General features: G+C 42.5%; 1 protein-coding gene across 1 annotated transcript in view; it reads right to left on the reverse strand.

Moving 5' to 3' along the window:
* The window catches only part of Srrm4 (serine/arginine repetitive matrix 4), a 607,431-nt gene that overhangs the window by 382,434 nt on the left and 199,900 nt on the right, over positions 1-25,097 (reverse strand). The window contains exon 3 of the mRNA XM_010604082.3: positions 21,009-21,198. The gene's annotated coding sequence lies outside the window, so the exon portion shown is untranslated. The remainder of the gene's footprint in view (positions 1-21,008; positions 21,199-25,097) is intronic.

Here is a 25,097-nt window from a genome sequence, read left to right on the forward strand (position 1 = left end):
TGAGAACTTGATCACATTATTTGATGGCTCTGTGCCTCAGTTTCCTCATACATAAATGAGGATGGTTTTGTTGATGGGATTCTTCCATAAGGATGAAATGAGCGAAAGTGAGCCTGGAAAAGGTCCCGATATGCAGAAAACGCAGTATAAATATTCGCTCTTCCTATTCTTGAGCTCTAGAAAAGGACCTGGGATATACTGGAGCTTCAAAACAGCTTTGCTGGTTGACACACACTGAATCTCTCGGGATGGAGGAAGGCTTTATATTAAGCCTTTTCCTCGATGCTAGTTACGTCCCTCTGGTTGCCAAGAACTCACTCATACTAACAACAGCAAAGGTGCTTGTTGCAAGGCTGTGACTGAAGGAATAGAAATGGGCATCTCTAGGGGACTGTAGAACACCCACCCAGCCAGCCGGACTGCTCCAAGGAAGGCACATAATTGGGGCATATGAAGATGGCTCAGAGTCTGAGAACACCTCCAGTGGTCTTGTCACTTCTGAGTTAAAGAATGCTTTTGTACCTTCCCACTAGAGGTCTGCTAACACCTCTCTCCCCCTCCCTATTGGGTAGAATGAGGAAGAAAGCAGGAAGCATGAACTGGTATCTTCCTTAGAACTTCCAAACGCCTGGAGTTAATGGACTGCTGTAGACTTGACAGGAGAGAAATGGAAATTTTTCTCCTACAGCTACAAACTGACCCACTCTGTCCATCCTTCTAGATTTAATTCCCAAGAGAAAGAACCTCACTGGCCCAGAGACTCATCATTGTGCCTGTTAAAACAGTCTCCAAAAGAGGCCAAGAGGTCATTGGTCACCCTACCCCCTTAGTGCAACCTGAGATTTTCCTGTTCATTTATTTATTGCCTGCTCCCTACTCCCACTAGACTGCTCTTGAGAAACAGAAACTTAGTCTGTTAAGATCACTGCTATATCCTCGGTATTTACAGTAGTCCATGGCTCCAGGTAGAAGCCAGGTAAATATTTGTTGAACACATGAGGGAATGTTTGAATGAAGTAGCAAATACATGAGTGAACTAACAAATGTAACAGGTGTTTATGAAAATCCCTGTCTAAATCACTGGACCCTCTCCTTCTCTACTGCCCAGAGATCTCATTCATACCATCAATGGGAGAAGTAATGAGAACGCACGTACCTAAAGCCATGTGAATGAACTTCTTTGGCGCATATAGCATTCATCCCATAAAAGCTACTACACCAAGTATTCCTTCCAGCCACGTACTGGAATCTTCCGGAGAGACAATATTTCTATCTTATTTTATGCCCAGTGATGTTTTAGCCCCTCTTGAAACTGGACCACTGCCTTGATTACCTGCTTCTTAATCCAGCTCTGCACCAGAGTCCTAATCAGCGCATTTCTTGTAGATGATAAACTCTTCCTCCAACTCAGTCACCAGGGCATTATTTAACCCGAACCCAAACCAGCATGCTAATAAAAACAGCTCTTGCAAATAATCCTTTAAAGGGATTCAAAATAGCCAGCTCCTAATAAACAGATGCAAATTAATGGTCTTTGGAAGACTTATAAACACCCAGGATGTCTCTAGCCTCACAGTTTTTGTTTTTTATTTTTTCAATTCAGAATGGAGAAGGGGTGAGGAAAGAGACAATGAAATGCATGAAGACGAATCAGTCCCCGCAGGAAATTCAAACATCGACATTGGTGAGCCTGCCAAAGTGACAGACAGAGAGAGGTGTCCCAAAGAACTTGGAAAAACAAGGGCTTCTGTGTTCCCAAGAGAGCTAGACACAGTGATGCCCCAGATGATAGAACTTTGAATCAACTCCTTCAGCATTGGTCAGGGGAAACGTGGGATGAGGCACACTCAGGAATACGTGAGACCTACAGGGTTCTCATGAAGATCAGAGGCAATATGTGAAAAGTGCCAGCACATAATAAGTGCTCACTGAATTCTATGGTTGCTGACATAAATCACACATTAGTGCCCATAACAGAGAAGGACATAAAAAAGAGAAATTTATCAGCCCTGGGTGTTGATATCTTGACACTGAAGGGTTTTCTGCATTCAGCCAAAGTGAAGGGTTTGGAACAATGAGTTTTGTAGCCCCTACACACAGTCTTCAGGGCCCCTAAAATCAGAAGTGTTAATTTACAGTGGTTTTAAGATAACTGGCTGGTTGAAAGGCCAGGACAGAGGCCTCTTGTTAAGGGAGGTGGTATCAGGAGGAACATATCAAAGCCTGTGGGTCAACTGGACCAGAAGTCTCTTTTCTTGTGTTCCTTCTCAAATTTACAGTAGCCCACTCCACCACATTCCCCCACTGTCATGATGTTCCTGCCTCTCCACAGGCTCATAGCAATGGAGTCAGCCAGCCGTGGACTGAGACCTCTGAAACCATAAGCCAAACTAAATCTTTCCTCCTTTACATTTTTTCCTTCATGTGTTTTGTTACAGTGACAGAAAGCTAAAGTGCTTACTATGGGCACTTTAAAGAGTTTAAAGAGTTTTACTTGCCCCATCTCATTTAATTATTCCACTTGGGCCTATGAGTTAAGCATTACTGGGATCACAGTTTAGAGAAAGACAGAAGCTAAGATGGGTGAAGTCATTTCGCCAAAGTGCAGGTGGCAGAGACAGTACTTTGACCCTCACTAGGCTGACTCCATCTTGTCTACCCCACTAACCACGAAGGCTGGGCCTCAGATTCTCCTTTTGGAATTATGGATGTATCTGTCTACTCTATTAGGATTTGAGCAATTGGTGATACAGAAAATATTTGTTTATGTCTATAAGTTCAACAAACATAAACATTCTAAGAAATGTAGATGCTCAGGAAGAATTGGTCGATTTAATGAATGAATGTGGAATAAACCTTCTGTATCCCCCTCTGCTGGCTTTTGGTATTTACAAGTGTGATATTCCCCCCTAACAGTCGCTGTGAGAGATGAACGGAGAAATCCATGATCCTTCTTGTCAGTCATGCTGACCACACAGTTCTGGTCACCCTGGTGCTGAAAAATACCAGTGATGAATGCCAGCAGGACATGGCTGGGGGCTGGGATGAAGACCCTGGGGAATGAAGAGCTCCTCCCAATTTGGAGACATCAGAGCTTCCAGAATACACAAAGAACCCAGGTTTCTGCCAACAATTTCCTTTACCACACTGCTCTGTCGTCCCCACCTCTCAACTTGGTGCCGTGGGAGCATGAAGTTCCATTATCCTGTATTTCCTTGTTTCCCCAATAGTTGAAGGTGAAATGGAAAGTAGACCCAGGATTGATGCATTAACTCTCCTCTGGTGCTTCATGAAACACTGCATTTGGATAATTTAGGAAGTAAATCAAAATAAGATATACGCATCTGCATGAGATCAGTTAGGAAAAAAACTATCATGAAGCAATGGGCTATGGGAACGAAGGTGACTTATGACTTCCTTCAGAGCTGGGGTCCTCAGCAATCACAAAGTACAGCACAAACTTTGGCTGGTGAATTCCTAGCATTAGCTATGCTACTCCCCCACGCAGACATCACTAATCAATTACAGCACATTTTCACCCCCGACACAGACTCAAATGCTTCTAATCCCACTGATTGGAGTGAGCCACTACTAATTGATTGATTGTCATGCACTATTAAACTTGCTTTCTAAATCTGACCTAGATGCTCACACTTCCTGAACATAACAATCTCCTGATCTAGTTCCTCTTTATGTCACTAATAACATGATCTTAATAGCATTATATGTCATTATGGAGCAGGCTATTTGCTTCTTATATTGACTCCTTCTGGGATTCTCTTCTATATTGCATTTTGGTGGGACATAGTACAAAATAGCCAAATAAATTCCATGTTTGCTATAAGAACATCACTGAGAATATTTTTGTTCATTATTTTGCGCAGTGTCTTCTCTGTGAGACTGTAGGTGGAAAATAAATGCCTTCTTGGTCTTAGAATCAGCAACAGACATGTCTCTCCTGGGCCACCAGTTTTTTGTGCTTATGAATTCCATGTATTCCTAGACCAACGTGTCCCTCTTTGCCTTGGCTGTGGAAAGCTTGCAGACCAGTGTAGTACTGTGTAATTCATGTATTAATCTCTTTCCCAAGCCCATCCTTTTTGTCTGGATGGTTTCCCTCCTTTATCTTATTTATCTTAATTTTCATCTATTTGATTCTGCTGCTTTTCACGCACACTTGTGAGCTATCCTGAATAGTTTAGGGAATAAGGATGCTTGTAAGCTATCCTTTATATTTTGGTATAAATTGACAAAAAAGTAATAACATGATGAATGTGATGCATTACTTAAACTCTTTAATATCAAATTCATGTGCAAACAGTGGAGGTGGGGTTACACAAGGCTTTGTTTACTTGAGGAAGAAATCATAAGAGCACATTTCTCTGACTTTGTTCCTCTTACTCTAAGAAACCTAAGAAAGGGGTAGAGGGGAACCGCTTCTCTACTTCATATACACTCTTAGAGCCCTGGGATCGCCTCACAGCACCCTAAATCTGCTTGCCAAGAGGTACACAGTTTAACCTTAATACCAATACACAGAGTACTTGAGCATTAAGATGAAACAATAGCTACTCTCATTAATCCCCACAGTTAGTCACAGTTAATTATTTCCTAAACTACTTGTTGAAGCCACTTTGATTTGAGGTTAAATGCATGGGCTTTGAAACCATATAGGCCTGCATTTAAATTCCCTTTCTGCCACTCATTACTTTATCTGTATTTATAAGCCTGAGTTTTCTTTTCTGTAAGATGCCTTTCTACTTGCTGGGATTATTCACTTAAGTGAGAAACATATGAACAACATTTATCAAACTGATTGGCAGATGGTGTTTAATAAATAGTAGCTATTACTTTATAGGTTTGATTGCCTTTGTCCCCTTTAACCTATACACTGAAGGTTCTGCTTTACTGTACCAGGTAGAAGCAGAGAACAGTGTGGTTTATTACGTTCCCTAATAGAATCAAGCCCAAGATCAAATACATAATGGGCATTTAATATCTTGTTGCTAAATACTTCAAAGAATATCAACATAGTTACTACACAGTAAAATATTTAATTAATCTACTACTTCCTCCTTCCTAGAATGGCCTCTCTTCCATTTGCACCAGTTGCATTAATTGCACCCTCTGCTGGCTGGAAGCAGCAGGAAATAACCTCCCAAGTCCAGCATGAGATCGTCTTGGAGAGAAAGGAAAGGACAAAAATGGATGTGAACAGAGCACCTGCTGTGTCCCAGCCAACGTCTTCGACAGGTCCACATCATCTGCCCGTAAAACTGTGGTCGGTGAGTGAACAGCCACATCATCCCCTGTAGGTCAATTCTCCCCGTGTGTAAATTCTATAGCCTGAGCACCTAACAATCTATATTCTCTTCCAGGTCAAATGAAATGGCAAGAGGATTAAAAGATGTCCCTCTTGCCCACAGACAGCCTGAGGAGGCAGCAACAGGGACAGTCCCGGCTAATTTCAGGATGCCAAACAGCCAGGTTTCCATCAATTTCTGGGACTTCATCCCCCCTCCCCTCATTCTCAGGATTGATGTTTATGTTTCCACCAGGATAGAGACCAATTCTCCTTGGCATCCTCCGTCAGACAGAATCAGAAATTTTCCACCTGGGATGCTACAAATTGCATTTCTCAACCCAGCTCTGGAATACAAGGTATGACCAGCATAACTAATGCTGAGCGATCAAAACTCAGGGGCTCTAACTTTATAACAATCATCATCAGGCACCTGCAGTTTCACCAAGCCATCAAGTCTCTTGTCCTCTAAGATTCAAAGAGCAAGAACGCATCGATCTGCAAGCAGTTCCCCAGGGAAAACTGCAGGAAGAGGGGAAGGAGGTGAAGCCTCTGCTACTGTACTTTGGGCACATTGCTATGTTGCTCTGAGCCTCAGTTTACCCATTATCGAGACCTACTGGGAGGATTAAATAATCACACATGTAAAGCATATAGCTCCCTGGAAGTGTGCGCTAAATCTTAGCCAAACTGTATGGAAGAACTTGCTTGGCGTTTGTTCTTCTCTATTTTTAAAGAATGCCAGTCCCAGGCACTGACTTTTATTGCCAATTAATTGGGATTTTTATGGAAATTAATGTAAACAGGGCTCATAAAGAGCATGACAAAGCATTCTCAAATTAAGAACTGAATAGAAAAAACACATGGGTGTAATTAGAACACTGTCCTTCTAGTCAGAAGGTTTTAGTTGTGGGAAACGAATTCGGGTGTGAGTTACTCTGACGGTGGCACATGGGCTCCAGCCAGATTCACTTCTCAAAATAAGCCAGTTGTGGGATTAATTCTTTACAGTCTGCTTTGGGTGTCATCAGTATTATGGTGCTCTGCAACCTTCTTCACCGGGTTACTGTAAGGGTGCAAAGAGCCCATGATCAGTGCTCCACAAACACTCACGTATATGGATCCTCCCAGGGATCCCGGGAATAAGGTAGCACCGTCGCATTTTGCACATGAGGTCACTGACGCTTGTAGGCATGAAATGACTTGTCCAACACCATGCAGCTAGCATGTGCAGTGGTGATATCAGACCTCAGGTTACTTACATCTCAGTGGCCCTTCAATCATTGCCGTGGGGTGCCTGGGTGTTACGACGTCACCTTTGGGACATGGGAAATGTCAAGCCTTTTGTCCACCAGAGAACTTTCAGTCTCCCAGTGGATTTAACTTTTCACACACACACACACACACACACAAGGGTGTGCTATAACAACAGAATTCTTGAGTCAGGGTCTCCACTCATTTCTTAACTCATCATGTGCATACTGTGCTGTGTACTGAGCTGGGTGCTAGGAATAGCACTGGACAAGACAAATGTGGCCTCCGATCTTAAGGAGCTCCATTCTGCATGAGATGCAACAGATATTCATCTAAGAAACATGCAGATACATAATTGTGGCTGGAACATGCGCCTAGAAAAGTGGTGTTGGTGCTCAGAGAATTTATCATAGAAGGAAATGGCCTAGGAAAGATGTTGAGGAAGACGTCTCTAAAGGAGGTGCAACTGGTAATGGTCATTATCCATACAAAGAAGGGAGGAAAAGCCATTTCATAAGGGACTGTATATGCAAAGGCCCTGAGACAGGAGGCAGAAAGGATGCATAAGAGACTGAAAAGTCTTGGACAGGAGCAGAGAGCAGGGAAGAACATGCTAAAGGGTGAAGTTGGAGATGTCATCAGGAGTCAGGCTATGTAGGGACTGGAGGCTAAATCAAGAGGCATAGACCAAGGAAACTCAGCAAATTAGGGACCCCTTTACTCCATTCTGTGAGCTTTGTGATGTAAGGGATACTGTCTATTTGGTTTATGGTTTAGGTACCCAGAACACAGTAGTTGCTCAGTGAACATTTTAATGAGTGTGTTGTTATTCAACAAACCTTCGCTCTTTTATAATGGGCCCTGGAGTAGTTCTTAAGTAAATGAGATTCCGTCTTCAAACGGTTGACAGGTAATGCTAATGCCGGATGGACTGAGAAAGACATACAGGGTGCAAAAGTGACTGAGGACATGGTATCATGGTTCCTATAAGAACAAGTCTCTGTCTTCATTATTCAGATCCCTGGACCCTGGTTTCAGACAGTCTAACTCAATAATTTGTATGTACAGCCAAGGATTCTGCATTTTAACAAGGGTTCCTGTTGATTATGAAGCAGATGGTTCTCTAAAAACACACCTGAAAATCACTGTTTTAGAACATTCCCCAGCACAGCTAGGCATGGTAATGCACACCTGTAATCCCAGCACTTGGGAGGCTAAGGCAGGAAGATTACTGTGACTTCAAGGCCAGTCTGAACTACATAGTGAGATCCTGTCTCAAAAACAAAACAAATAAACAAAATTGCCCACTATACAAAAAATACATTCTCATTATAAAGTTAAAGAATAAAAAGTTAACAGACTGATTCATTGACTGGAAGCAGCCTTTAACATAATGAGATTAATGAGATAAAAGGTATAAAAACAATGGCACATAAAGAGAACCACAGAACTATTTACAGGAAAACCTGAGAGGGCTTCGAGGGGAAAGAAGCTGTGAAGCAGAGACTTGGAGGCTGCAAAGACATTTTTTGGGTGGTCAGGAGAAGGGAAACCTTTTCAGAGAGGACACACAGCAGTGAATGCTGAGGTACCACTGCCTGCCTTGCAAGCAGCAGGTCCCGAATTCGATCCCCAGTAACCGCCTCCCCCCACAAATGGAAAAAGCAATGAGTGCCGAGAAGTCAAGAGTCAGGGCACACCTGCAGGTGCAGATGCAGCAGCAGAGGTGGAGGCTTCCTTGTTCTGGATGATGTGACCCACAGCAGAGTCCCAGGGGACCTAGCAGGGCTCCCTTAGGCCCTCGATGACCCTTTATCCCAGGTGCCCCTTTTCCTGTGAGGGGCACCAAGCTCCCCCTTCCTGCCCCACCCCACAATTTCTACACAAGGAAATGCCACACTCGGTTGCCTTCTGAATAATGGCTATTAAACGACAACACTGAGCTGAACATCAGTAAACAAGACAAACTCTCCGGGGACAGACAAGGAAGTCGTTTCCCCTGTAGGCAGCTCAAATGGATGGAATTACACACATGACAAGGAGACACGGGGCAGACCTGGGATGAGGGGAAAGGAGCAGAGGAAAGCAAGGTAAGTAGTTCCATCTCCTGCTGTGATGCTCACCACCAACCACCCTTCGTTAGCACTTCGAGGAGGCTGTATTTCAGCCAAACTGGAAATGATAAGGAAAGGGCAGTCCAGGCAGGGAATGGCAAGTACAAAGAGGGTTGCATTCTGTATCCCTGGTCCTGGAAAAGATCAAAATTCAGAATTCCAAGGACAGTTTCTACTTCATGTGTACTGCTTCTGCACCATCGTTTAAAAAAAGGTACGTGAGGCTATCATACGTGAAGGACCATCCGTATTCAGAAGGTGAGGAATGCTGCGGAAAAATAGCAGGACCCAGCAGGGGAGGGTTGTGGGTGGGAGTTGTCACAGGTGGGGCCGGGGAGCGGGGTCAGTCGGGATGGGGCTCCTTGCAAACTGAACTGAGAAGGGAGGGAGCTAAGCAGCTGTAAGGGGAGGCACAGCGGTAGAGGGAAGAGTGCCCCACACAGGAGTCCACCGTGAGGTTGAAAGGCAGCAGCTAAATCAGTGTGGTGGGAAGAAAGGATCCACAGGAAACATGCAGTAGCCAAGGGCAGAGCAGAGGCGGAGCCAACTGTTATACCGGGTCTGTGGGCTTTTCCTCTGAGTGAGAGATTGCTTTCAAGCAAAGAGAGACATGACCAGGCTTCTATTTTAACAATTAGAGTGAAGTGAAACACTTGCCTCGAGTTAAAAACCCGAGAATGAGAACAATATTTTAATGCAATACTTTAAAAATATCAAAATGGATGCAGAAGGACCCATCATGAACAAAATATCAAACGTTTACATTAAAGACAAGATCTCTGTCCTTATTTTTCTCAGGCCATGGCCGGGGATTTAGCTCAGCGGTTCGGTGGCCTGCCTTGCAAGCACAAGGACCCGAGTTCAATTCCCGGTACCAAAAAAACAAAAAAAGAAGTATTTTTCTCAGGCCTTAGCGTGATTCAAGATGGGTGTGGGCATCCGCGATGAGAAAAGAGGGCCAATGAGCAAGGGCAGAAATAGCAACGAACCAGTGGGATCGTCTGGGTTAGGATGAAGCTGGCAGCAGGCAGGGCACGAGGAAGGCATCAAATCCTGGAATATTTAGAGGTAATGCCAACAGGGTCCCCTAGTGCACTGGATGTGGGGACTGAAGAAAAAAAATCAAAGGTGGCTCTGATGCTTTTGACCTGAGTAATTAGGTGATAAAATATAAAATACTGAAGAGCCAGGGAAATAATAGATGCTCAATAAATCTTCAAGTCTTTCTCCTTGTGCTGCCTTGGTCCTCCACATGGAACTCCAGGTGCGGTATTGGGAGTCACATACTCATGTGTGTGTGTGTGTGTCTGTGTGTGGAGTGTGCATTTGAGTGACCAATCCTAGCAGTGCACATTTAATCTCAATAAAAGCATAAGAAAGACTTAGGAATCATTTAGGACACTTCATAGCATATAGTAAGTGTTCAATAAAGACAGTTATTGCTGTTGTTGTGATTACTAAATATTTTTGCGTGAATAATTTCCCTTCAGACAGATGTCATATGTTTATGGCTCTCCTTGCTTTTGGTAATAAATCTGAGCTCCCCCAGTGGACTTCTTAAGGACAAAAGAAGTCTTCACCCATAGAAGTGACTTTTCTGATTAAAAATAAAAGCAAATAGGGGAAAGAGCTGAAGTCATACAAGCAAAGACTTCCTGAATAAGACGTCAATATCATAAGCAATAGCAGCAAAAGTCAAAATAGAATTATATCAAACTAAAAAACTTCTATACAGCAAAGGAAATGACAAATAAGAGTGAGCTAACAGACAACCTACAAAATAGAAGAAAAATTTTGCCAACTTCTCTTCTGACAGAGGAGTAATACCTAGAATAAAGAACTCAAAATACACACACACACACACACACACACACACACACACACACACACACACACAAATAACCCAATCAGTCAATAGGCAAATAAACTGACTAAACATTTCTCAAAAGAAGTACAAGTAGCCAATAAGTATATGAAAAAGTAGTCATCATCTCTAGCCATCAGAGAAATGCAAAGCAATATTATACTGAGATTCCATCTTACTCCAGTTAGAAGAGCTACCATCTAGAATAAAAAAACAGGGCAGGGGATGTAGCTCAGTGGTACCACACCTGCCTTGCAAGCCCAAGGTCCTGAGTTCAATCCCCAATACAAAAAAATAAAAAGATCCTGGCAGGGTAGAAGAAAGCTTTTTACGTTGCTGGTAGGAATGTTAACCAGTACAACCACTATGGAAATCAGTATGGAAGTTCTTCAAAAGAAAAAAAAAAACACTAAAACTAGATATAGTATTTGATCTGGATATTCTCCTCCAGTGTATAGTCTCAAAAGAATTAAGGCCAGCATATTATAACGATACCTGTATACTCACATTTATTGTGGTGCAAATCACAATAGCAAAGCTAAGGAAACAACCTTGGTGCCATCAACAGGTGAGTGGATAAAGAAATTATGGCGTATATACAAACTGGACTATCATTCGGTCGCAAAGAAAAATGGAATCCTGCATTTACTGTAAAAGGAATGGAAGTAAAGACCATTAAGACAAGCGAAATAAGCCAAACTTAGAAAGTTAAATACTGCATGGTTTTCTCTTATATGAGGAGTGAGGAGGAGGACAGAACACATGAAAGTCGAAGGAACATTACTGGGGATGAGGAAGGAAAGGGGAAAAAAGGGGCAGGTGGTAATGAAGAGGTGAAAATAATCAAAGTATGTTATATGCATGTACCAATATGCCAACATGAAACTCGTTATTCCGTATAATCAATTTGAACTAACAATAAATAAAATCAAAACAATACAAAACCAAACCAAAACACTTTCTACTGAAAGCATTTGAGAAGTGGAAATACGAGATCTGGTTAAACCATTTGCAAAATGAAGTTCCATAAATGGCCTTTGGCCCAAAAGCATTCATAATCTTTTTATCCTACAGCAAAACACCTCTCAGTGGTGATGGTACTGCCTGCAGGGGGAGATCCGGATATCACGGCACTGCTTGCATTATCACCAGACCTGGGCTTGTGCAATGCGTATCCCCACATAAGTGCCCTGCTTAAATATTTACATTCAGGGAAAATAAATGCATCACAAGCATCTGAGTCTGACACTAACTTTCTGCACATACAAAAATATTTTTGTGCAGTTTAAACAGATACTGAATTTCAAAGGCATGCCACTATTGGGTTAATTGAGCAAAGGCTCATCTTTGCTTTTTAAGAACTTTTTAAAAAGTTGTGCAGTTTCAGAAAACCAGGTCACTGAAGGCAATGCTGCACCTACTATTTTTCTTAAGTGGCATAACACATCTGTACAAGTTTGCCTTCGTAGCTGCGGCAGCCACTGTGATTATATATAGAAGCGATTGTCTGGCTATATCATTATATTTCACTGTAGAGTCACTGCAGTCATTTACATATTGAAATATATACTACCTTATTATAGACCACTTTCACTTTATCCTCTATTATAATACTGTTAGAATGTTATATTGATTTTTGAAGTTATGTGTATGTGTAGATGATATTATCTGTGAAATTCATTTCTAAATGGTAAGGAGAATATTATAAAACATTTTCTTTTACAAAAAAAGGATATTGAATCTCACTGATAGCAGTGTCATCCAAATGGCTACTATTAAGCTTTAGGAAGTCGATCCTATGGATTTGGGAACAGTCTTTACTCCCGTCTCCCCCATATTTCAAAGTGGGTGTCTAGATATTTCTATGCAAGCTCCTCATTTCTAAAGAAATAGAGGCTAATTTCTAAAACTATGTCAATACCACGGAGGCCAAATAATCACATTTTTTGGCTTGTGGTCACTAAACCAGCTCAGCTTAAAAACTAAGCATTTGGCAGATAAACTGAGGCAGGTGTGTGAACCTCTCCAGGCTGTGTGTGATCATTACCGTGTGTTACACACTGCGAAAATCTGCACACACCACAGCACTTCATTTCCCCAAGAAGCCTTTAAGACAGGCAGTGTCCATGTCTCAGACTGAGAAAAGTGAGGGAAGGCACGCTGACCAAGGATGGAGGGAAGCCAAGTTTGCCACCCAACTCTGGAGTCTCGTTATGCATCACAGTAACTACTGCCAGAAGCATTTTACTGACCACAAATATTTTCTTGTCAAACCACTGCAATTTCCATTTTGAAGATATGTGGCACAGAACATATTTATATGATACAAGTGTACAAGATATGATGATCAAATCAAGGAGTTTAGGAAATTCATCACCTCAAACATTATCATTTATTGTGAGCATTCAAAATCCCTTCTAGCTATTTTGAAAGTCTCTAAATTATTAACTACTATACTGTAGAACACTAGGACTTATTTCCTACGTGTAACTGCCATTATAAACCTCTTCATCAACTCTGCCTCACCCTCATCTCCCCGTCACCCACCTTTCCCAGTCTCTAGTTACTCCCTACTTCTCTTGGATCTTTTCAGCCTCCACATATAAGCAGAAATGTATAGTATCTGTATTTCTATGTCTGACACTTCACTTAACATAATGTCCTCCAAACTCATCTGTGTTGCACAAATGACTAGATCTTATTTTTATGGCTATATAATATTCCGCTGTATATTATGCCACATTTTCTTTACCCATTCATCCACTGATGATCATTTAGGTGGATTTCTTACTTCAACTATTATTCAAGCACCACAGTTCAAGATATATATATTTTAATCCCCATTTTGTAGACAATGAGTCTGAGGCTAAGAGAGGAGCATTCACCCAGATCTTGCAACTACATAGCTCAAGAGTAATCATAGTACCCCCGTCCAGGTCTAGCTGATTTTGAAACTCATATGATTAAATACATTTACTATATTGCCCATTAAAGGGAAAAATGTAATTACAGGGAGGGAACCCCTTCTATGACTTTATTTGTTGTACTTTATGCAGTATCTACAACCAGAAATTGTCAAACTTGATCACACATTAGAATCATCCAGGACATTTAGAAAACAGATTCCTGGGTCTCACTCCCCAAAACCCTCATTTCACTGGTCCGAGAAATGACTGGGGCATTGGAATTTGTCAACACTCCTCTGGGTGATTCCAATCATTGATTTAACACACACACACACACACACACACACACACACACACACACACACAGAGTACCTGAGTCAGGTGGATGGTACTCAACACTAAAAGTAGACTGGAATCACATGAGGAATTTTCTCTCCTGGTGCTTTTAACCATTATTCTAGAATATACTGAAGGCTGAGAAATCCCTTTCTTTCCATTAAATGTAGATTGTTGCTAAAACTTCCAAATTATTTACCTACTATACTAGTTGCCTGTTGCTACTATAACCAATAGCCACAAAGTTAGTGGATTAATGACAAATTTCTCATTTTATAATTGTGAAGGTCATTAGTCCCACATGCATCTCACTGCATTAAAATCCAGGTGTCATCAGAGGCACATTCCTTTCTGGAGACTACAGAAGAACCCTTTTTCTTGGCTAGACAACTTCTTACAGGTCATCCACATCCCTTGGATCACCATCAAAGCTCACAATAGCAGTGCTGGCTCTGTTCATACCTCTACTTCTGCCCACAGCCAATCTCCTTATTTTAAGATCAGCCAATTAGCAACCTTAATTCCAACCATTACTTTAATTCCCCTTTGCCATGTACTATAACATAGCTACCAGTTCTTTGAATAAGAACGTAGGTATCTTTCTTCTATCATATCTGTTTTATCACCATAGAGTCTGTTCCATTGACCACTGAGAAATCTGTCACCACAGTCCCCAGGAACGCTGTGTCTTGCTCTGACTGCAAGGAAACAGCCCAATAATTAGGGATCTAATTTTGGCATTAGATAATCCAATTTTTACTGTTCAGTCATCCAAGTATTGTCATTGGCTTCATTGATTTTTGACACAGCTTGGTCAACCACTGTCAAGTAACCAAGAAACATTATTACCAAGGACAGGAAAAAGATGCAACTTTTCATCAATCAGAAAAGTCATAGGATTTCAGGATAACTATGGCCCTTAGAGTTCAACTGAATCTCTGATGTTAACCCCCACCCAAGTATTTAACTTCTGTCTCCTTGGTTCCTCAAGGGAAGGCAAGGAGATCATTAGCTCTTAAGCAGCCCATTTCACCCCTGAACTCTTCAACTCTTTAAAAGAGTCTCCTTACTCACTACATAGCCATTGAGAATCTCAAGACAGACCCATTTGAACTAACACAGAAATATCTCGAAGACAAATTAGTAAGGGCAAAAAGCAAGTTGAAGGACAATACGCCTAGTGTGATCTACTTAGTATGCAAAATACAAAATCTTCTTAGTGTGTATGTAATTGCATAGGAAAAAACTCTGGAATCATAAGAACAAATCGATAGAAATGTTAACTTTAATAGGGAGAGAGAAATTCAGAGGGAGTAAGTGCGTAGTTTTCTGAATTGTAATGCTGCAAACCTCAGAGTGTGTTGCAAAGGTGAAATGAGATAAATCAAATGAAATACTTAACACATGCCTGTCACATTGCAGTAATAATAAATGGCAACTCAATATTTTTAATCACAGAAAGGGTTAAAAGAATACCATTAACTTATGTATCATAGTAATGATACATCGTTCATTTAAAAGTTTAAAATGAGCATTTATTTCTTGTCAGTAAGAAAGAATAAGAAGTTATTTCTGTATCAGTTTAGGATGCACTGGTTGCAAATAACAGAAAAACCTAATAGCTGGCTTGAGCAAAGTGTTGTTTTTATCTCTTAACAGCATGTCCAGAAGTAGGTACCTGCTGTCATTAGCACAGTCATCAGGAACCCAGAGTCATGCCATCCCTGGTACATCAGCATTCTTTATTCTTGTCACTTCATAGTTTCAGGATGGCCATTTCATCTATAGACATAACATCCATGTTGCAAACAGGAAAAGTGAGGAAAGGTGGTCCAGCTGTGTCTGACTTCTTTTCCTGAAAGACACCACTTTTCCCAGGATCCAGTTTCACTTTGTTTTCATTGACTTGATTTCTGTCACTTCTAGCTACAAGGAAGGCTGGCCACGTGAGGAACACAGTTGTCAGAACTCTGACAGGGCAAGACTTATGGCCTAGGACTGCGTATATCACCGCCTGCACCAGTAGCAGAGCTGTGGTGTCAAGTAACAGAAGGGTTAGATATTAGTTACACTGATGTCTACTGCAGCTTCTATTTATGGAGCCTAAATCTCTACCCCAAATATCCACACTGACCCTGGCTGTTATCTACAACGACATATGCATTTTTTTTGTTGTTGTTTTTTGAGATAGGGTCTCACTATGTAGTTGGGACTGACCTTGAACTCACTATGTAGCCCAGGCTGGTCTCGAACTCACAGCATTCCTCCTGCCTCAGCCTCCCGAGGGCTGGGATTACAGCCATGCATCACCACGCCTGGCTTAATATATGCATTATCAATAACTCCACTTGTAGGCTGCTTATAATGTGACACATAACATTTAAAATCTTACGGAGAGCCCAGCAGGGATAGAACTGGGATTTACAGACTTCCACCTACAGATGACTAACACCCTGAATATTTATTCAGAATACCAGACAGAGAAGACTAAATCCTATCTATAGTTGAGATATATATATAAAATCATCTAAAAGGGAGTTAGAGCAAACAGTGGAAGTACAGCTGTAAGGAAGGATGGCTCACGTTCTGACGGCAATGTCATCACAGAAGGAAAAGATCAGCACCAGTGTAGCCAGAGAACAAAAGCCTGAAAGGCAACAGAAGTCTGAATGTAGACGATCCAGGTAAAAAGCAACAGCTGGGAGCTGACATAAGCTAAATGATGTGTGTAAGAGTGTGTATGTGTGTACCCTAGGGAGACAAGGGGCTCTAAGAAATACTGATTAAGTTTAGGAGGATAAATAAGGTGTCTCTTCAAATCACAACATAATACCGAGCTACTACGACGGTGCAAGGAGAATTGAAAGCCTACTTAGAAGAAAGGATGAGAGTACCAGTTCTGTAATCGCACTTTGTGGTCCACACCCACTGCCTACTAGCTGTGTGACCCTGGGCAAGTTGTTCCATCTCTGTTTCAGTAAGTTCTTCGCCTTTTTATGAGCATTAGGTACAGAAATATGCCTAAAAAGCTTAGCACAGTGGCTGCTGCTCAGTGGGCTCTTGCTATGTGTTAAGCTGCTAGCATGGCACATGTGGATCAAGACCACCAACGATCACAGCAGGGTCTCAGAATGGTCAGTGCAGCAGTTATTAGAAGCCAGAATGGGGTGAAAGGTACACATTCAATCCTGTTTAGACTCAGTTTCCATGTGGCCTAGAGTGGAACATTGTAAAATTAAAGAAATCCATCCCAGCAACAAAAAAGTATGCTAGCTCAGTCATCTGCAGCTCTTGGTCAACACTGGAGAGAGATCAAAGTCATGACCTTCAGAGACACCTGTTTAAAGGACTATTTTGTCTCCCTTATCAACTCCCCGTACCCCTCCACACAGCCTTCATTCTCAGCTCAACACAAAACTTCCAAACCCATCGCCCATGAGCACTTCACACTGCTTCGTTCATACTATTCTGTACTTTTTCTCTCTCTGACAAGTCAGTTTATGTGTTTTAAGAGAAGAAAACCACACCATCTTTTCTCTGGTTATTCATCTACTGGTGAGCACATTCTGAATTTGAGCATGGGGTAGAGAGGGGAAAAAAAAGCTTTTAAATGGGTAATACCAGACATCATCCCAAGGAATGAATGGGTGGAGAAAATGTCATATAGTCATACATTCAAGTATTGTGTCCCTGCTTTCTAGAAAAGGCATCTTTCCACGGCTAGTTTGGCCTTCCCAGGATGGAAGATGCCCCAGATCATCCAGGAACCAGGCCGTGAGCAAATCCTCTGCAGACCCCTGGAGGACAGTGGAATTCCAGCCTGGATCACTATTCCAGACTCTCCAAAAAGCCTAAGGAAATGAAGGCACTGAGCTCATGGTGGCCAAGTATCTTAGTCACGTTCTTGTTGCTGGGACAAAATACATGACACCCACAATTTAAAGGAAGAGAGGTTTATTTTTGGCACATGGTTTCAGTCCATGGTCAGCTGCCTCCAAGGTACAAATAGCATGGGAGAGGGGCCTGGAAGAGAAAGAGGTACTCAACCCAAAACAGCCGGAAAGCAGAGAAAGAAGGGAGATCAGAGGATGCGGATATTTCCTTCCAGGTCACATTCCCAGTGACCCTCCAACCAGACCCCACTTTCTAACAGCACATTTAGCTACTGATCTCATCAGCGAATGAGTCCACTGAGGAGTGTAGCACCTCCATAATCCAATCACTTTTTTTTTTTTTTTTTTTTTTGGTACCGGGGATCAAACTTGGGACCAAGTGCTTGCAGAACCACTGAGCTAAATCCCCGGCCCAATCCAATCACTTTTTAAACACATAAGACTTCAAATGAACATTTTAGATCTAAAACATAACACAATGGCAGAGCCAGCGAGAGATCTCAATACATTCATCACCAGCCTGGGGTTGCTGTTCAGCCTCACTGACCTGTAAAATCCACCCTGGACTCAGGGCTGACTCTTCAGCTTCTAACTTTGATTTAAACGTTAGTAAACCTTGGTACTGACAAATCACTGTTTCTCAGGACTTTCCTAGCTGGCACGGAGGTTTGGAGTGTTAGAAATCAGTGGGGAGAACTGGACTGGCCTGTCTCAGGCAGAGATTTAAAGAGCAACAAGGCTCCTATCTCCAAATGTCTTAACTTGGCACTCACTCCATACTGGGATTATTAAAGCAAAATCTATCTCTGACAGAAGATAAGCTCCAGGGAGGGAGGTATCTCATGTGTTCACTGCTGTATCCCTGTATCCCTGCATCAAGGTCGATATATGGGCATAGTCGCTACTAAGTAAGAATCTGTTAATTTCATCATAGATGATGATACCGTTTTCCCATTTGTTTGGGTTCTCTAGAATAGAATAAATGGAAAATATATATAATTATGCAAAGGTGTTTATCAAGTAGGATCAGGGGCCGGATAGTCCACTATGTCTACCTGCTCTCCGGAGAGCCAGAGAATCCAGTAGCTGCTCAGTCGAAGAAGCTGGACACCTCGGAGCAAGAGGGATTGAGGATACACTGCTGCAACAATACTGATGCCTGGACGCTCCCTGAACAATCACTGGGGTGAGTCCACGTTGAAAGGGTTAAGAGCTAGAGTCCGATGTCCACAGAAAACGACAGTAGCAAAAGACACACCGTCTCGAGAAGAATGGAGATTTTCAAACAGAGGCCAACTTCCTTCTTCTCCCCTTTTCATTCTATCAGTGCTATAAGCCTATTGTATGGTGCCACCCACCTCAGGGAGGGTCTTCCCCCTCCATTTACTCACATACATGTCAATCATCTGTACACACACACACACACACACACAAAGGTACTTTCCTAATCTGCTAAGCATCTTTTAACCCAGTCCATCTGACAATCAAGATTAATGGTCACAATGACATATCTTGAGAAAAAAAAAACCAAAGTGTAATAATAAGAATTAACTTAGTTATTAAATAGAGTGTGGTCTTAGGGCATTTTGTGTAGCAATAACATGGTACCACAGAATGGGTTACTTATAAAAAAACAGAGATTCATATTTTACAATTTTGGAGGCTGAGAAGTCCACGACCCAGAGGTTTGCATCTTAGGTGAGGTGTCATGCTGCATTATCCCACAGCAGGACGCACAAGAGAAAGACTACAAGAGCAACAACCTACTCTCACGATACAGAACCCACACTGGCGATACCTAATCTACTCTTGCAATAGCAATAGAAACTTGTTCCTGAGGACACTACCCTCCCACCCAGCCCCAGCCTCCTACCACTGCTCAGCTGGGGATTAAGTTTCCAGCACATACATTTTTGGAGACACAATGAAACCACAGCAAGTGCTAAGTGACTTATATTCATTTTCTTAAGCAAAAAAATCAGAGAGACAGGATTTAGATCCCGGCTTAGCCACTTCACAAATGCATAACTTTGAGCACATGACTCTGTGAGCCTCTGTGTTCTAACTTGTGAAAGAAGTTAATACCAATTTTATATGCATGTGAGATGCATAGCAAAAGAGCAACTTTTGAAAGAGTACAATCCCTAACAATTATCAGACTTTTAACTGCTCGTGGTCATGAACCCATCCTCCACTTTCAGGAGATTCTCCAGGACACACATGTGTAGCTGTGAGTAAACAATGCACAACGATGTCTACAGCAACATGATTTGAAATAGAGAGAAAAAAGGCAGCAACCTAAAAGTCCATCAGTAGGGAGTGAACCCCATGAGTTACAGTACAGCGTATTAGTCTCCTTAAGCTTCGTCAAAGTTGCCACAGTTGCAGTGGCTGAAAATGTCAGAAGCATGTTCTATTGTATCACATCTGAAGGCCAGAAGCTTAAAAGCAAGGTATCGACAGGGCCATGCTCCCTCCAGAGGCTCGAAAGAAAATTCTGCTTCCTGCTTCTGCTGACTTTCAATGTTTCTTGGGTTTTGCCTCTCTCTCTCCCTCCTTCCCTCCTTCCCCCTTCTCTCTCTCTTTCCTTACCCCTCTCTCTTCCTCTCTCTACCCCTCCTCCCAACTCAAATCATCCCTCGTACACAGCAGTCACAGAGCACACAGCAAGACAACGGCTGCCTACAAGCCAACGAAGAGGCTTCAGTATTAAACGTACCTTGCTGGTACTTTGCCTTGGACTGCCCAGCCTCTAGAACTAAGAGAAACAAATTTCTGCCACTTAAACCACATCATCCATAGATTTTGTTGCGACAGCTCAAGGAAACTGCGACAACGTTCCAGGGACCATGACACGGGCATATCTCTGGGGCTGCCATTCAGCTCATATAGTAATGAAATACTATGCAATCATCAAAAAGAATGAACGAGGCTATTTCTGTGCCCAGGTGACTGCTGATCATCACTTACACTAGTAAGGAGAAATGAAGGTGGAGCAGAGAGAACAGATTTTAGATATTTCTGACAATAGAGCTGAAAAGACTTCCCCATATTATGAACGTGGTAAATGAGGGAAGGAGAGGAATCCTCCTCCAATACTGCCACACGGGAAGGAGACCTATAGGGCAAGGTAACCGAAGGGCTAGATTCTAGATATGTATATTTCACTTTTCATTGAAGTATGAAATACACACAGCAAACCTTCAGAATGCACTTCGGTGAAATTCACATTCGTGTCTACCCATGAAACAGCCACAGGGAGCACTTTGGATAACGTTTTTTGCAGCCAAGAAGTTGCCCTTGTCTTGTCCCACTTTTAAATGCATCTCACCTACTCACCCAGAGGTAACCAATATTCTGACTTCTAGGTGTTTTAGATGTTCTTGAACTTCACGAGCTCGTAGGTGGAACTGTCACGCATTTGGCCTCTGCCATCCATCGTTATAACTCTGAGAGTCATTCACATCATTGCATTTGTAGCTTGTTCTTCTTTATTGGTGTATAGTATTCCATCGTATCAAGATGGGACCTATAGGATTAGTGATAAGATGTGTGAGAATCCAGTAATGAATGTAACTGTACTGTCTACCTAGAATGTACCAATAAATTAAATTTTAAAAAAGATGTGTGAGAATCCAGTAATGAATGTAACTGTACTGTCTACCTAGAATGTACCAATAAATTAAATTTTAAAAAAGATGTGTGAGAATAAAAGGAGTTGCAGCTTCTGTTTTGAGCCGTTGAAAGAATGGTTTTACCATTAACAGAGTTGAGTGACCCTGTGGAAGGCAGAGCTATAAGGGAAATGGAAGCTACACATAGGAGCTCAGGTCCAGAGTTGGAGAAACTTGATTTACTACTGAAACACCCATGTGGTGATGGCGCGCAGGTCATGAAGTCATCAGCTATTGGGAGAATATCAGTGAGAGGGAGGAGTGACCACAAAGTGAGGTCTTGGGTGAGGGATGGATGACAGGAGAGCAGGGTTGGGAGGGAGAAAGGATCGGGAAGGGGCCAGCAGGAGCAGGGAGGACGTAAGTGCACTTCCAGACTGAGGAGTAAGAAGCATGAGTGAGAAAAACACCACAGGTGAGGGTGCTGTCAGAAGTCGAGTTACAGCAATGAGAGTGAGAGGAAATCTTCAGAGGACAGTGATGTACCAGACTCACAAACGTTCTAGGAGCCTCTCACCTATGCACCAAGCTGACATCCTAACGTCTATCTGCTCAATGTTTGGGTTTCAGGCTTCTGCCTGTCAGTAGCCATCTGATCAGTTTTCATTGCTGTTTATCCTCTTGTTACGCTAATGTCCACAAGGTAACAAATGGAATTATGATGCTATGCACCATGATCATCCTCCATGCTTGCCAAACTAATTCGCTCCTCCATCTCCAGAGCAACTTAGACTTGCGGTCTTCACTGGGCCCAGGAGACCCAGGTCCCAAAGCCACTTCTGCCACTAACTCAGTGAGTGACTTTTGGAATGACCCTGCCCTTCCCTGACTTCAGCTCTCGCCTCCATAAAAGGGACACGAGAAGAATGTTACTAAAGAAACTGTGGGCTTTGGGATTGGGCACACCTTACATGGTACGGAATATCTGTGGACTGACATGCTCAGTGTCCCTAGGCTCTTCTAAAAACAGTGTCCTGAATACTCTCAGGCCTTGAGTTTCAGATGAAGCTGATGACTGCCCTCTGGGCCCAAGTTTGGCCAATCAGAATCATAATTGTGTTTTGGATGTGCGCATGACCCAGTGAACATCAGTAGTCTATAAGGCTATGGCTGCTTGGGACCATCTTGATTCCAAAGATTTAGGTCAAACTGCAAAGTGTTTTTCATGCTGTGCTGTGAAGTACAATGGCTTCATTGTGAACGTGAGGACATCTTCAACTTAGTCACTGAAAGTATTACAAACAGAATGGAATAGGTAATTGCCCATACTCAAGTGCTGCACACATTTAGCTGCAAAATTTCTCCCAACAACTTTTGTCTTAGCTTGCACGAATGTAGGCATACCTTAATTATCTGTCTTTATGTTTAACCACTCCCCTCTGCTTTAAAAACTTCAAGGTTGCTACTCCCAGGAATGTCTCCAGCATTAACTTGTGGCTTTTGGACTCTCCTATGATTGCCACGTCTCAAGAGCACAGGTACCCCCAAGTGAGAACTATAGCTCTAAATAACAGGCAGCCACCAAAGGTTTTGACAGAGTAAAATAGCTGATCTGAACTGGACATGTGGAAGGTGTCTCCGGGCCAGGACACCTCTCATCTGTAATTTGCAGGGTCACAGCTGCGGTAAATGTCCCTGAAGTCCCAACACAAATCTTGACAAAGGGTCAAGCCTGGGACCTCACTCAGAACACACACAAGGCTCCTTCACAAATCGCACTGACCTTTCCCAAGGACAAAAGAGTCCTTTATGCTCCCATCCAATTTTATTTCCCTGTGGGGCTGTACACCGCTGGGAGATAGCTACATTCTCACTAAATTGCTTTGATAAAGTTGATTGTGAGTCTGAGATTGCTCAGCTTTTCTGGAAGTTACGTTAAAGCTTTGAACTGAAATCTGTCTTAGCGACAACCTAATCCTCAGGAGGATCAACTTCTACTTCTTCGGGGTCACCCTGAAATATTGTAGGATCCTTATATTCTAGAAGTGTTCCATAACAATTGTGGGAAGTCACAGCCCCTTTTAAGAATCTGATGAATGCTTAGGTCCCTCAAGCCAGAAAAAAAAAATGTTTTTTGCTCAAAATGCTAGAAACAATTTTTGGAGCATGGCAAACACTCCAAAAGCCCATTGTGAGAATAGGTTAAAACCCAAGGATGAGAATGTCAGAACTGGAAGAAGGCTTGGAAACAAATCAGCTGGGGCCCTGGCTAATAATACCAACAATAATTATCACTATTATAAAAAGTGATCATTTATTAAGTGCTTTACTATGTACTAGGCACTCTGCCAAGGCATTATGTAGCTCAGGTCGGTAAATCCCAACAACAACCCAACCTCTTCAATTCTACTTTATTCTCAAATTGCAGATGAGACGACTGAGGACCCCAGAGTTAAAGTCACCAGCCTGTGAATACGGATCAGCTGAGAGCCTGAGCCAGCGGAATCTGAGATCCATGCTCACGTATGCTGCATCTCCGTGTCTGTCGTTCACAGTCTTTCTTGTCGCGCCTGGTTGTAAGCACCAGAAACCCAATGCAGCTAGCTTAGGGGGTTCACCATTGGAGGAATTCCTTCCACAGGCAAGGAACTGGCTGGAGTTTAGAAATCACCTAGAGCAAGATGCTGATTTGCCGTAGGAAGCAACTTATGTCTCCCCAGAATCCAAACGCTAACACCCAAACACCCAGTGTAACTGTTTCTGGAGATGGGGCAATGAGGAGGTGGTAAAGGTGAAAACAGATCATGAGAGGACTTCTGACCTTAGCATAAGACTAATGTCCTTAAAGAGGAAAAAATGTCAGAGCTGTGTCTTCTCCAGGAGTGCACAGTGGGAAGGAAGTAGACAATAAGCCAGGAAGAGAGCCCTCTCCAGGAGTGAAATCCTGCTGAACCCTTAAACTTAGAAATGTAAGAAAATCAATTTTTGTTGTGTGCAAGTTACCCAATCTTTGGGATTTTATTATGGCAGCCACAGAGACACCATCTCAATTTCCCTCTCCTTTTCTCCTCTACTTTCCCATTCCCCTCCTCCTTTCCTTCCCAGCAAAGAAAGAAAATCAGCAAGGGGAAAACCTAGGAGCTAGGTTCCACTTAAGGATATGACCAGCCGGATGCCACTTAGAAACACACACACACAAAATGAGAAAATGCTGAACTTGTGAATTCAAGTTCACAAGGGGAGCGGGGAATGAGAAGCTGGCTGGACACGCACAGAGGGAGAGGTGGGGACTGGGAGCCCCACATAAGAGGAGCAGCCACTATCCAGCATCAGCCTTCCTTGCTGCGAGACACACAAGTCAAACGTTGGCAGAGTGTGCTTTTTCATTCTAAAAAGGCAGCTCATGATCTGCATTTTTCACGGGAGACTCCAGATTTTTAAACATGGCAAACTGTGATATTTCTAAACCCAGGGCAGCTAGTTTGTGAGATGCATACATGAAGAAGCCAGCTGGGAGTAAGGGGGGCCAAAGGAAGACCTGCAATGGAGTGAGGGGCCTGGGTTCAAGTCTTGGGTCTACCACAGACTTGCTGTGCTACTTAACAGGTCACATAACCCATTCCCACTCTGAATTAAACTTCTGATCCTGTTGCTTCCAATATTTTCCCAATACGATAATGCTGCTGTAAATAATGCTGTGAACATGTCACTTTATAGTACACAAATATATCAGTAAAATAAATTCCCAGAGGGAACTACCTAGGATTCACTGGAACACACACGGAGATAGAGTTTATTTTGCAAAACGTTTATT

The sequence above is a fragment of the Fukomys damarensis genome, unplaced genomic scaffold (genome assembly GCF_012274545.1).
Source record: "Fukomys damarensis isolate Sample0158 unplaced genomic scaffold, DMR_v1.0_HiC HiC_scaffold_12, whole genome shotgun sequence".
Classification (NCBI taxonomy): Eukaryota; Metazoa; Chordata; class Mammalia; order Rodentia; family Bathyergidae; genus Fukomys; species Fukomys damarensis.